This window comes from Bombina bombina, chromosome 10, assembly GCF_027579735.1.
Source record: "Bombina bombina isolate aBomBom1 chromosome 10, aBomBom1.pri, whole genome shotgun sequence".
In the NCBI taxonomy this organism is placed as follows: domain Eukaryota; kingdom Metazoa; phylum Chordata; class Amphibia; order Anura; family Bombinatoridae; genus Bombina; species Bombina bombina.
In genome coordinates, this window is record NC_069508.1 from 135198472 (window position 1) to 135212434 (window position 13963).

Here is a 13963-nt window from a genome sequence, read left to right on the forward strand (position 1 = left end):
CCGCTACTTACATTATCCCTATGTACCCCTAATCTGCTGCCCTAACATTGCCGACCCCTATATTATATTTATTAACCCCTAATCTGCCCCCCACAACGTCGCCTCCACCTGCCTACACTTATTAACCCCTAATCTGCCGACCGGACCTGAGCGCTACTATAATAAAGTTATTAACCCCTAATCCGCCTCACTAACCCTATAATAAATAGTATTAACCCCTAATCTGCCCTCCCTAACATCGCCGACACCTAACTTCAATTATTAACCCCTAATCTGCCGACTGGAGCTCACCGCTATTCTAATAAATGTATTAACCCCTAAAGCTAAGTCTAACCCTAACACTAACACCCCCCTAAGTTAAATATAATTTACATCTAACGAAATTAATTATCTCTTATTAAATAAATTATTCCTATTTAAAGCTAAATACTTACCTGTAAAATAAATCCTAATATAGCTACACTATAAATTATAATTATATTATAGCTATTTTAGGATTAATATTTATTTTACAGGTAACTTTGTAATTATTTTAACCAGGTACAATAGCTATTAAATAGTTAAGAACTATTTAATAGTTACCTAGTTAAAATAATAACAAAATTACCTGTAAAATAAATCCTAACCTAAGTTACAATTAAACCTAACACTACACTATCATTAAATGAATTAAATAAAATATCTACAATTACCTACAATTAAACGTAACACTACACTATCAATACATTAATTAAATACAATATCTACAAATAACTACAATGAAATAAACTAACTACAAAAAATAAAAAAGAACTAAGTTACAAAAAATAAAAAAATATTTACAAACATAAGGAAAATCTTACAACAATTTTAAACTAATTACACCTACTCTAAGCCCCCTTATAAAATAACAAAGCCCCCCAAAATAAAAAATGCCCTACCCTATTCTAAATTACTAAAGTTCAAAGCTCTTTTACCTTACCAGCCCTGAACAGGGCCCTTTGCGGGGCATGCCCCAAGAAGTTCAGCTCTTTTGCCTGTAAAAAAAAACATACTATACCCCCCCCAACATTACAACCCACCACCCACATACCCCTAATCTAACCCAAACCCACCTTAAATAAACCTAACACTAAGCCCCTGAAGATCATCCTACCTTGTCTTCACCATACCAGGTTCACCGATCCGTCCTGGCTCCAAAATCTTCATCCAACCCAAGCGGGGGCTGGCGATCCATCTTCCGGCGGCTGAAGAGGTCCAGAAGAGGCTCCAAAGTCTTCATCCTATCCGGGAAGAAGAGTAGATCCGGACCGGCAACCATCATCTTCCAAGCGGCATCTTCTATCTTCATCCGATGAGAACCGGCTCCATCCTGAAGACCTCCACCGCGGACCCATCAGCCAATAGAATGTGAGCTCAATCTGATTGGCTGATTGGATCAGCCAATCGGATTGATCTTGATTCTGATTGGCTGATTCCATCAGCCAATCAGAATATTCCTACCTTAATTCCGATTGGCTGACAGAATCCTATCAGCCAATCGGAATTCGAGGGACGCCATCTTGGATGACGTCCCTTAAAGGAACCGTCATTCTTCAGTTGGACGTCGCCGGATGAAGATGGGTCCGCGGTGGAGGTCTTCAGGATGGAGCCGGTCCTCATCGGATGAAGATAGAAGATGCCGCTTGGAAGATGATGGTTGCCGGTCCGGATCTACTCTTCTTCCCGGATAGGATGAAGACTTTGGAGCCTCTTCTGGACCTCTTCAGCCGCCGGAAGATGGATCGCCAGCCCCCGCTTGGGTTGGATGAAGATTTTGGAGCCAGGACGGATCGGTGAACCTGGTATGGTGAAGACAAGGTAGGATGATCTTCAGGGGCTTAGTGTTAGGTTTATTTAAGGGGGGTTTGGGTTAGATTAGGGGTATGTGGGTGGTGGGTTGTAATGTTGGGGGGGGTATTGTATGTTTTTTTTTACAGGCAAAAGAGCTGAACTTCTTGGGGCATGCCCCGCAAAGGGCCCTGTTCAGGGCTGGTAAGGTAAAAGAGCTTTGAACTTTAGTAATTTAGAATAGGGTAGGGCATTTTTTTTATTTTGGGGGGCTTTGTTATTTTATAAGGGGGCTTAGAGTAGGTGTAATTAGTTTAAAATTGTTGTAATATTTTTCTTATGTTTGTAAATATTTTTTTATTTTTTGTAACTTAGTTCTTTTTTATTTTTTGTACTTTAGTTAGTTTATTTCATTGTAGTTATTTGTAGGTATTGTATTTAATTTATTTATTGATAGTGTAGTGTTAGGTTTAATTGTAGGTAATTGTAGGTATTTTATTTAATTAATTTATTGATAGTGTAGTGTTAGGTTTAATTGTAACTTAGGTTAGGATTTATTTTACAGGTAAATTTGTAATTATTTTAACTATTTTAGCTATTAAATAGTTCTTAACTATTTAATAGCTATTGTACCTGGTTAAAATAATTACAAAGTTGCCTGTAAAATAAATATTAATCCTAAAATAGCTATAATATAATTATAATTTATGTTGTAGCTATATTAGGATTTATTTTACAGGTAAGTATTTAGCTTTAAATAGGAATAATTTATTTAATAAGAGTGAATTAATTTCGTTAGATTAAAATTATATTTAATTTAGAGGGGTGTTAGTGTTAGGGTTAGACTTAGCTTTAGGGGTTAATACATTTATTAGAATAGCGCCGAGATTCGGTCGGGAGATTAGGGGTTAATAATTGAAGTTAGGTGTCGGTGATGTTAGGGAGGGCAGGTTAGGGGTTAATAAATATAATATAGGGGTCGGCGATGTTAGGGCAGCAGATTAGGGGTACATAGGGATAATGTAGCTGGCGGCGGCGTGCGGACGGCAGATTAGGGGTTAATAAGTGTAGGTAGCTGGCGGCGACGTTGTGGGGGGCAGATTAGGGGTTAATAAATATAATATAGGGGTCGGCGATGCTAGGGCAGCAGATTAGGGGTACAAAGGTATAATGTAGCTGGCGGCGGCGTGCGGACGGCAGATTAGGGGTTAATAAGTGTAGGTAGCTGGCGGCGACGTTGTGGGGGGCAGATTAGGGGTTAATAAATATAATATAGGGGTCGGCGGTGTTAGGGGCAGTAGATTAGGGGTACATAAGGATAACGTAGGTGGCTGTCGGCAGATTAGGGGTTAAAAAATTTAATCGAGTTGCGGCGATGTGGGGGGACCTCGGTTTAGGGGTACATAGGTAGTTTATGGGTGTTAGTGTACTTTAGAGTACAGTAGTTAAGAGCTTTATGAACCGGCGTTAGCCCAGAAAGCTCTTAACTACTGACTTTTTTCTGCGGCTGGAGTTTTGTCGTTAGATTTCTAACGCTCACTTCAGACACGACTCTAAATACCGGAGTTAGAAAAATCCCATTGAAAAGATAGGATACGCAATTTACGTAAGGGGATCTGCGGTATGGAAAAGTCGCGGCTGAAAAGTGAGCGTTAGACCCTTTTTTGAGTGACTCCAAATACCGGAGGTAGCCTAAAACCAGCGTTAGGAGCCTCTAAGGCTGGTTTTCACGGCTACCGCCAAACTCTAAATCTAGGCCAAAGATAGCTACAATAAAACTAATAGTTACATTGTAGCTAGCTTAGGATTTATTTTTATTTTACAGGCAAGTTTGTATTTATTTTTTTAACTAGGTACAATAGTTATTAAATAGTTAACTATTTAATAGCTACCTAGTTAAAATAAAGACAAATTTACCTGTAAAATAAAACCTAACCTAAGTTACAATTGCACCTAACACTACACTATAATTATATTAATTCCCTAAATTAACTACAATTAAATACAAATATCTAAAGTATGGAAAAAAAACCACTAAATTACAGAAAATAATAAAATAATTACAAGTTTTTAAAACTAATTACACCTAATCTAATCCCCCTAATAAAATAAAAAAGCCCCCCAAAATAATAAAAAGCCCTACCCTATACTAAATTACAAATAGCCCTTAAAAGGGCCTTTTGTGGAGCATTTCCCCAAAGTAATCAGCTCTTTTACCTGTAAAAAAAAGTACAATACCCCCCAACATTAAAACCCACCACCCACACACCCAACCCTAATCTAAAACCCACCCAATCCCCCCTTAATAAAACCTAACACTAACCCCTTGAAGAACACCCTACCTTGAGAAGTCTTTACCCAACCGGGCCGAAGTCCTCAACGAAGCCGGGCGAAGTGGTCCTCCAGACAAGCAGAAGTCTTCATCCAGACGGCATCTTCTATCTTCATCCATCCGGCACCGAGCGGCTCTATCTTCAAGACATCCGACACGGAGCATCCTCTTCAAACGACGTCCAACTGAAGAATGAAGGTTCCTTTAAATGACGTCATCCAAGATGGCGTCCCTTCAATTCTGATTGGCTGATAGAATTCTATCAGCCAATCGGAATTAAGGTAGAAAAAATCCTATTGGCTGATGCAATCAGCCAATAGGATTAAAGTTCAATCCTATTGGCTGATCCAATCAGCCAATAGGATTGAGCTCGCATTCTATTGGCTGATTGTATCAGCCAATAGAATGCAAGCTCAATCCTATTGGCTGATTGCATGAGCCAATCGGATTTTTTCTACCTTAATTCCGATTGGCTGATAGAATTCTATCAGCCAATCGGAATTGAAGGGATGCCATCTTGGATGACGTCATTTAAAGGAACCTTCATTCTTCAGTTGGACGTCGTTTGAAGAGGATGCTCCGCGTCGGATGTCTTGAAGATGGAGCCGCTCCGCGCCGGATGGATGAAGATAGAAGATGCCGCCTGGATGAAGACTTCTGCCCATCTGGAGGACCTCTTCTTCCCGGCTTGGATGAAGACTTCTGCCCATCTGGAGGACCACTTCGGCTTCATTGAGGACTTCGGTCCAGTTGGGTGAATACTTCTCAAGGTAGGGTGATCTTCAAGGGGTTAGTGTTAGGTTTTATTAAGGGGGGATTGGGTGGGTTTTAGAGTAGGGATGGGTGTGTGGGTGGTGGGTTTTAATGTTGGGGGGGTATTGTACTTTTTTTACAGGTAAAAGAGCTGATTACTTTGGGGCAAGTAGTTAGTTAGTTTATTTTATTATTTTCTGTAATTTAGTGTTTGTTTTTTTCGCACTTTAGATAATTTTATTTAATGTATTTAATTGTAGTTAATTTAGGGAATTAATATAATTATTGTGTAGTGTTAGGTCTAATTGTAACTTAGGTTAGGTTTTATTTTACAGGTAAATTTGTCTTTATTTTAACTAGGTAGTTATTAAATAGTTAATAACTATTTAATAACTATTCTACCTAGTTAAAATAAATACAAAGTTGCCTGTAAAATAAAAATAAACCCTAAGCTAGCTACAATGTAACTATTAGTTATATTGCAGCTATCTTAGGGTTTATTTTATAGGTAAGTATTTAGTTATAAATAGGAATAATTTAGTTATTAATAGTAATTTTATTTAGATTTATTAAAATCATATTTCAGTTAGGGGGGGTTAGGTTTAGGGTTAGACTTAGGTTTAGGGGTTAAGAACTTTAATATAGTGGCGGCGACGTTGGGGGCGGCAGATTAGGGGTTAATAAGTGTAGGTAGGTTGCGGCGACATTGGGGGTGGCAGATTAGGGGTTAATAAATATAATGTAGGTGTCTGCAATGTTGGGGGCAGCAGATTAGGGGTTAATAAGTGTAAGATTAGGAGTGTTTAGACTCGGGGTTCATGTTAGGGTGTTAGGTGTAGACATAACTTTTGTTTCCCCATAGGTGGCGGCAGTGTCTGGAGCGGCAGAATAGGAGTTAATAATATAATGCAGGTGTCGGCGATGTTGGGGGCAGCAGATTAGGGGTTAATAAGTGTAAGATTAGGAGTGTTTAGACTCGGGGTTCATGTTAGGGTGTTAGGTGTAGACATAACTTTTGTTTCCCCATAGGAATCAATGGGGCTGCGTTAGGAGCTTTATGCTGCTTTTTTGCAGGTGTTAGGTTTTTTTTCAGCCGGCTCTCCCCCATTGATTCCTATGGGGAAATAATTGCACAAGCATGTTTTGCCAGCTCACCGCTACCGTAAGCAGCGCTGGTATTGAGGTGAGATGTGGAGCAAAATTTTGCTCGTGAGTGCACTACAGCTGGTGAGTCAATTAGGTGCAGGATAAGAACATAGTTGTCAATCATAAGCTATCTCCTCTTTAGGACTAGCATGGGACGGTGCCTTATGTGGACATTTTAATTATGTGTGTGACCCCTATGTTCAGGTGAAGCATATAGTTACAAGTAAGCATTCATGTAGAAACAAAATGCTCTAAAGAAATAAGGGTATTTTATTGTTATTTTAGAATGTCCTTTAAAATCATTAAAAATCTATGGTAAATGCATTCAGCAAGATGAGATATATATATATATATATATATATATATATATATATATATATATATATATATACAGTATCTCACAAAAGTGAGTACGCCCCTCACATTTTTGTAAATATTTTATTATATCTTTTCATGTGACAACACTGGAGAAATTACACTTTGCTACAATGTAAAGTAGTGAGTGTACAGCCTGCATAACAGTGCAAATTTGCTGTCCCCTCAAAATAACTCAACACACAGCCATTAATGTCTAAACCGTTGACAACAAAAGTGAGTACACCCTTAAGTAGAAATGTCCGAATTGGGCCCAATTAGCCTGTGACGAACCAAGGTTATCCAACCCTGCGCCAGTCACTTATTTGGCACAGAAAGGGTTTTCAGCCCCCTTTTCTGTCACCTATAGGTCACAATCTAGCCACACCAGGCAAGCTTGTGATTCAGTTTAGTGGGTGCAAGAGTTAATTCGCACTCCCTTAATCTGTACTAGACGTAAGAGAAATGCCCAACACTCCCTTTTAATGCCACCCACAATAAACTATCAATCCTATAGCTCAAATACTGTCACCACTTAAAATTTATTAAAGGGAAAATCTTAAGGAAAACCCCAGACTTTACACATTAACTCTAGAAATACAATTTAGCAGAAAATAACCTAAATTATACAGTTCTAATATTCCAGTCTCTTTCAGTAACGTGGTTCATTTATTAGACAAAGGCCAAACTTAATAAAGGAATTATTTATTATGCCAAAAATATTATGCACAATGCATTATTAATAAAAAGTTGTTACAAATAAAATTACACACGCAAACAGTGTTTTAAAATAAAAAGGAGAAAAACAGAATTGAATACTTTCCTAGTCTTCAAGATCTGCGCCAGGGGAATGGCAGAAGAAGATGGCTCCTTACTCTGTCCAGCAGCTCCCCTTGTAAGAATGACAATCTTATTGTTAAAAAATAAGATTCTTAAACCTACTTTTCAGAGATCAGGTTGCTTAACCACACCCTCCTGGGCGGGCTAAGAAACCCCCTTGTCTTTATGACCTTCAATAGACTAATTTCTTGCCTGAAATTATACAATCCAGTATAATTTCTGCTAGGTAAGAAATTTCTATATTTACATATCTAGAACCTTTTAGTTTTTATTGGGAGAATCGGTTTGATATCAAATATGCCATAGGTTGTCATATTTACCTTCCTTTAGGTTATAACAGTTTTAACCCACATATGTATATAATATACCAATGTCCTGTCAGTGACCTGGTCAGTTTTTGTAATGAAGGGCCTGTTTTGCATCAGGCATTCTATTGACAGCTTAAGCCATAAACTTTATCCTGTGTATCTCTGTGACTAAGAGCTTCAGTGACTTTATGACTCAATGCATACACACTAACATTTGGTGGCTATTTAGGGGGTTCTGGCACTTCAAAGAAAATACAAACACAATTCTTCTTGAAAACAAATAACTGTTTTGAGTGAAAGCTACACAAAGTTAACTCCTTAGCAGCTGAATCCTGAGATATTTGTGACATAGCCATTTTCCCTCCCCGGTGTAGTGGGATTCGTTAGTGTTACAAGGTCTCAGGTGTGAATGGGGAGCAAGTGTGTTAAATTTGGTGTTATCGCTCTCACACTCTCTCATACTGGTCACTGGAAGTTCAACATGGCACCTCATGGCAAAGAATTCTCTGAGGATCTGAAAAAAAGAATTGTTGCTCTACATAAAGATGGCCTAAGCTATAAGAAGATTGCAAAGACCCTTAAACTGAGCTGCAACATGGTGGGCAAAACTATACAGCGGTTTCACAGGACAGGTTCCACTCATAACAGGCCTCGCCATGGTCGACCAAAGAAGTTGAGTGCACATGCTCAGCGTCATTTCCTGAGGTTGCCTTTGTGAAATAGATGTATGGGCGCTGCCAGCATTGCTGTAGAGGTTGAAGGGATGGGGTCAACCTGTCAGTGCTCAGACCATCAGACACTGCATCAAATTGGTCTGCATGGCTGTCATCCCAGAAGGAAGTCTCTTCTAAAGATGATGCACAAGAAATCCTGCAAACAGTTTGCTGAAGACAAGCAGACTAAGGACATGGATTACTGGAACCATGTCCTGTGGTCCAATGAGAACAAGATAAACTTATTTGGTTTAGATGGTGTCAAGCGTGTGTGGCGGCAACCAGGTGAGGAGTACAAAGACAAGTGTGTCTTGCCTACAGTCAAGCATGGTGGTGGGAGTGTCATTGTCTGGGCCTGCATGAGTGCTGCCGGCACTGGGGAGCTACAGTTCATTGAGGGAACCATGAATGCCAAAATGTACTGTGACATACTGAAGCAGAGCATGATCCCCTCCCTTTGGAGACTGGGTCGCAGGGCAGTATTCCAACATGATAATAACCCCAAACACACCTCCAAGATGACCACTGCCTTGCTAGAGAAGCTGAGGGTAAAGGTGATGGACTGGCCAAGCATGTCTCCAGACCTAAACCCTATTGAGTATCTGTTGGGCATCCTCAAACGGAAGGTAGGGGAGCGCAAGGTCTCTAACATCCACCAGCTCCTTGATGTCGTCATGGAGGAGTGGAAGAGGACTCCAGTGGCAACCTGTGAAGCTCTGGTGAACTCCATGCCCAAGAGGGTTAAGGCAGTGCTGGAAAATAATGGTGGGCACACAAAATATTGACACTTTGGGCCCAATTTGAACATTACTCACTTTTGTTGCCAACGGTTTAGACATTAATGGCTTTGTGTTGAGTTATTTTGAGGGGACAGCAAATTTACACTGAATAAATAGGTTTCCAAAGAATGAAGACCCTCAAAGCAAATTAAAAATTCAAATGTCCAATTTATTAAATGCAAAAAGGATAAAAATATACAGCAGAGCAGCATCCAAAATATGCTACGGTAGCAAGTAAGATCACAGTCTTACGCGTGTCAGCATTAATTTGCCGTAATCATAGACTCTATGTGATGTTGCATGCTAAACAAATTTAAAGGACCAACTCTCATATAATTGGTAGTTACAAACACACACTTGCTACTCGTGATTGGACATAGGATCAAAGTACTCCTCCCCCTCCTCTTAATTAACCCCTTAATGACCGGACCATTTTTCAATTTTCTTACCCTTAATGACAATGGCTATTTTTACATTTCTGCAGTGTTTGTGTTTAGCTGTAATTTCCCTCTTACTCATTTACTGTACCCACACATATTATATACCGTTTTTCTCGCCATTAAATGGACTTTCTAAGGATACCATTATTTTCATCATATCTTATAATTTCCTATAAAAAAAATATAAAATATGAGGAAAAAATTGAAAAAAACACACTTTTTCTAACTTTGACCCCCAAAATCTGTTACACATCTACAATCACCAAAAAACACCTATGCTAAATAGTTTCTAAATTTTGTCCTGAGTTTAGAAATACCCAATGTTTACATGTTCTTTACTTTTTTTGCAAGTTATAGGGCCATAAATACAAGTAGCACTTTGCTATTTCCAAACAACTTTTTTTCAAAATTAGCGCTAGTTACATTGGAACCCTGATATCTGTCAGGAATACCTGAATATCCCTTGACATGTATATATTTTTTTTTAGAAGACAACCCAAAGTATTGATCTAGGCCCATTTTGGTATATTTCATGCCACCATTTCACCGCCAAATGTCATCAAATAAAAAAAAAAGTTCACTTTTTCACAAATTTTGTCACAAACTTTAGGTTTCCCACTGAAATTATTTACAAACAGCTTCTGCAATTAAGGCACAAATGGTTGTAAATGCTTCTTTGGGATCCCCTTTGTTCAGAAATAGCAGACTTATATGGCTTTGGGGTTGCTTTTTGGTAAGTAGAAGGCCGCTAAATGCTGCTGCGCACCACACGTAAATTATGCCCAGCAGTTAAGGGGTTAAATTAGGTAGCTTGTAGGGAGCTTGCAGGGTTAATTTTAGCTTTAGGGTAGAGATCAGCCTCCCACCTGACACATCCCACCCCCTGATCCCTCCCAAACAGTTCTCTTCCCTCCCCCACCCCACAATTGTCCCCGCCATCTTAAGTACTGGCAGAAAGTCTGCCAGTACTAAATAAAAGGAGTTTTTCTTTTTTTTAATAAAAAAAAATAAAATGTTTTAGCTGTGATGGACTCCTGCCTTAGCCCCAACCTCCATGATCCCCCCCCCCAGCTCTCTAACCCTCTCCCCTACCTAATTGCCGCCATCTTGGGTACTGGCAGCTGTCTGCCAGTACCCAATTTGCCCCCAAAAAAAGTGTTTTTTTGATCTTTTATTGCCATTGTAAATGTTTTCTGTAGTGTAGCAGCCCCCCACAATACCCCAACCCCCTCCCCCTCCCAGATCCTTATATATTTATTTTTTCCCCCCTCTTCCCTCCTCATTGGTGTCAGTGTGGGTAGCTAATCGCGCACGCGCACGCGCATGCGCGCCCCCGCACGCTCCCGGCACCCGGCGTGCACATTGCACTTACAGGAGCCGGATGCCGGGTAGCGATGGGCCGCCCACCCGCCTCCCTGTTGCGCTCCCACCCACCAACGAACCGGCACCATCGCTACCGGTGCAGAGAGGGCCACAGAGTGGCTCTCTCTGCATCGGAGTCTTCTGAAAGGGTATTGCAGGATGCCTCCATTCGGAGGCATCACTGCAATACCCTGAGAGCTGCTGGAAGCGATTGCGATCGCTTCCAGCACTCTCTTAGACAACTGACGTACCAGGTACGTCTATTGTCATTAACTGTAAGTTAATGCATGACGTACCTGGTACGTCAGTTGTCATTAAGGGGTTATTTAACTCAAGAAAATTTCACATAGGTAAATTAACCCTTTATATGAACAATAATAGGTAGTCTATTATTCTTAAGGCCAACTTAATCAGCTAAACCATGAGATATTTATACACATGTTAGTACATATCAATAGATAGAGACAATTATACACTGGTAAAAAACTGCTCAAAAAGTTATGAGATTACTTTAAACCCATCCTATCTATCTTGCATTGAGTCAGCCATAACTGAAGGCTACTATTTAATCTACTACCCAGGTGGATAATGGTTTTTGCATATATAAAAAGGAATGCAGTTTTTAAAACGTTCAAAGAATACAGATAAGCATATGTACCTATCAGTAATCTATCCAAAACAAACCACTAATAAATTCTAAATAGAATAAATAGGGAAATAAGGGGAAACAAGAACTATTCATTCCCAAAAGTTGATGATATCATAAGCTGAGTTAAAACCTGCAAACCTGCAGAGTATCCAGTTTATTGATCCAGTATATCTCCTGTCTAGCTAAAATGGACGACTTATCTCCACCTCTAGGTGGACTCTTAATAAGTTCTATAGCATTCCATTTTAGAGTGGACACACATCCTTTGTGATCATCTATGAAATGACGTGCCAATTCTGAACACCTCTTGACATTTGAAATATATCCAAGATGTTCGGGAATCCTATTGTGGATATCTCTAGTGGTCATCCCTATATACTGTTTGGAATGTACCGAGTATTCAATAAGATATACAACAAATGTCGAGAAGCATTTGTTGTATATTTGTGTCGAAGCTCTGACCTGTCAAATATGACATAAAATTTGGACCTACTTTGGACCTACTTTGATATGTTCACATGCCTTGCAATTTTTCCCACATCTATAAGTACCATTGTGGGTTAGCCAACAGCTATTACTCCTAAGGGTTCTCAATTGGCTGGGGGATACTAAATTGCCAAGAGTCAAATTCTTAGAGTGCACAAATTTACATCCCTGTTTAATACTGTCCTTAAGTATGTCATCTCCATATAGGATGCGCAGATATTTCTTGATGATTTTACACACCTGATAATATTGTGAAGAAAATTTGATAACGAAAGTAGGTTTCTTATACATTTCTCTATTTTGTTACTTCTTCTTATTTACTCTACATAGAAGATTACCCCGTCTCTGTTGTTTAACCTCCTCTAGGATATTATTGATTAAATCCTTAGAATATCCTCTCTGTTTGAATCTTTTTGCCAAATCCTTAGATTCTGCCTCGAATGCATCATCTCTCGAGCGAATGCGTCTGTTGCGAAGAAACTGGCCTTTTGCAATGCCGCAAAACACATGCTTCGGATGTGCACTTGAGGCATGTATAATAAGGAGTTGGCAGTAATATATTTTCGATATAGACATATGTCTATCCTTTTTTGTTGAAAATCAAACCTCAATTTGATATCCAAGAAATTAATCTCAGTTCTATGCCATTCAAATGTGAAATTAATCTCAGGTACACAAGCATTGAGATAGTCTACAAAGTTTTTAGCCTCCCTCTGATCAAATATATTGATAAAAATTAGATCATCAATATATCTCTTATAAAATTTTATTCCAGAGGTGAAAGGGATTGCTATCCCCCAGAAGAAAGGTATATTCCAGCCAGCCAAGGTTAGCTTATGATGGGGCAAATTTTGCTCCCATAGCTGTACCTCTCTTCTGGTGGTAGCAAACCCCTTCAAAAGAAAAGTAGTTATGTTCCAATAGGAACTTTATAGAACTCAATATAAAGTCTTTGGACTCATCATTGTAGATAGTCAAAAGGTCCAAAAAGAAATGGACTGCTGTTATCCTGAGAGTATGGGGGATAGAGGTATATAGAGCTACAACGTTGACCGTTAGCAAACTCATATTTTCTTCCACCTGTATTTTCTCAACTATGCTTAACATATGTGTTGTGTCCTTAAGGTAGCTTGGTAAGGATATGACCAGTGGCTGCAATATGTTATCCACCCACTCTGATAAATGTTCAGAGAGTGAGTCAATGCCTGCCACAATAAGTCTCCCCTTAATATCCTCCAAGCCCTTGTGGACTTTGGGCATATGATGGAAAATGGGTAGAATTGGGTCTTTGGCCAAGAGATACTCAAATGTATTCCTATCTATGACCCCCATATATAACCCATCATCTAAGAGAGATCTAAGAGTAGATTGAAATTGTTTAGTGGGATCTCTATGTAATGGTAGATATGAGTTAATATCACTCAGTTGTCTATATGCCTTATTGGTATAGAACTCCCTGTCCACCACTACTATACAGCCACCCTTATCTGATTGTTTAATGACAATTGAGATGTTATTCTGTAATGAAGCTATAGCTTCTCTTTCCTTTCTAGACAGATTAGGGTGGCTTGAATTAGCTGTGATGTCCAATTTAGTTAGATCCCCATAACTCTTTTATGAAAGTTCTCTAGGGACTTACCCCTAAGACTGTACCGGGTAACATCTAGATTTACATTTCATACCATTACTCAGTGTTGAGTCCCCTGATAATATTTGGTCACTTTCTGCTGTAAGAGACTGCAAAGCAGCCAAATCCTGCATATCTGAGAACAAGAACATTGTATTTGTGTTATCAGTAGTGCTCGTACTATCGTTATCATTCATACCACTTTCTTCAGTGGATATATTCTTTGAATTGAAAAATCCCTATGTAAGGTTACATTTCTAACAAATCTATTGACATCTAGGATAGTTTGAAAGAGGTCAAATTTGCGAGTTGGACAAAATCCTAAGCCCAAGTTAAGTACCTTAAGTTTGTATTGATTTAATGTG

The 13963-nt window shown here is 39.1% G+C and overlaps 1 protein-coding gene across 1 annotated transcript in view; it reads right to left on the minus strand.

Moving 5' to 3' along the window:
- Nucleotides 1–13963, minus strand: part of ST6GALNAC3 (ST6 N-acetylgalactosaminide alpha-2,6-sialyltransferase 3) — an 849023-nt gene that overhangs the window by 447435 nt on the left and 387625 nt on the right. The window lies entirely within an intron of this gene.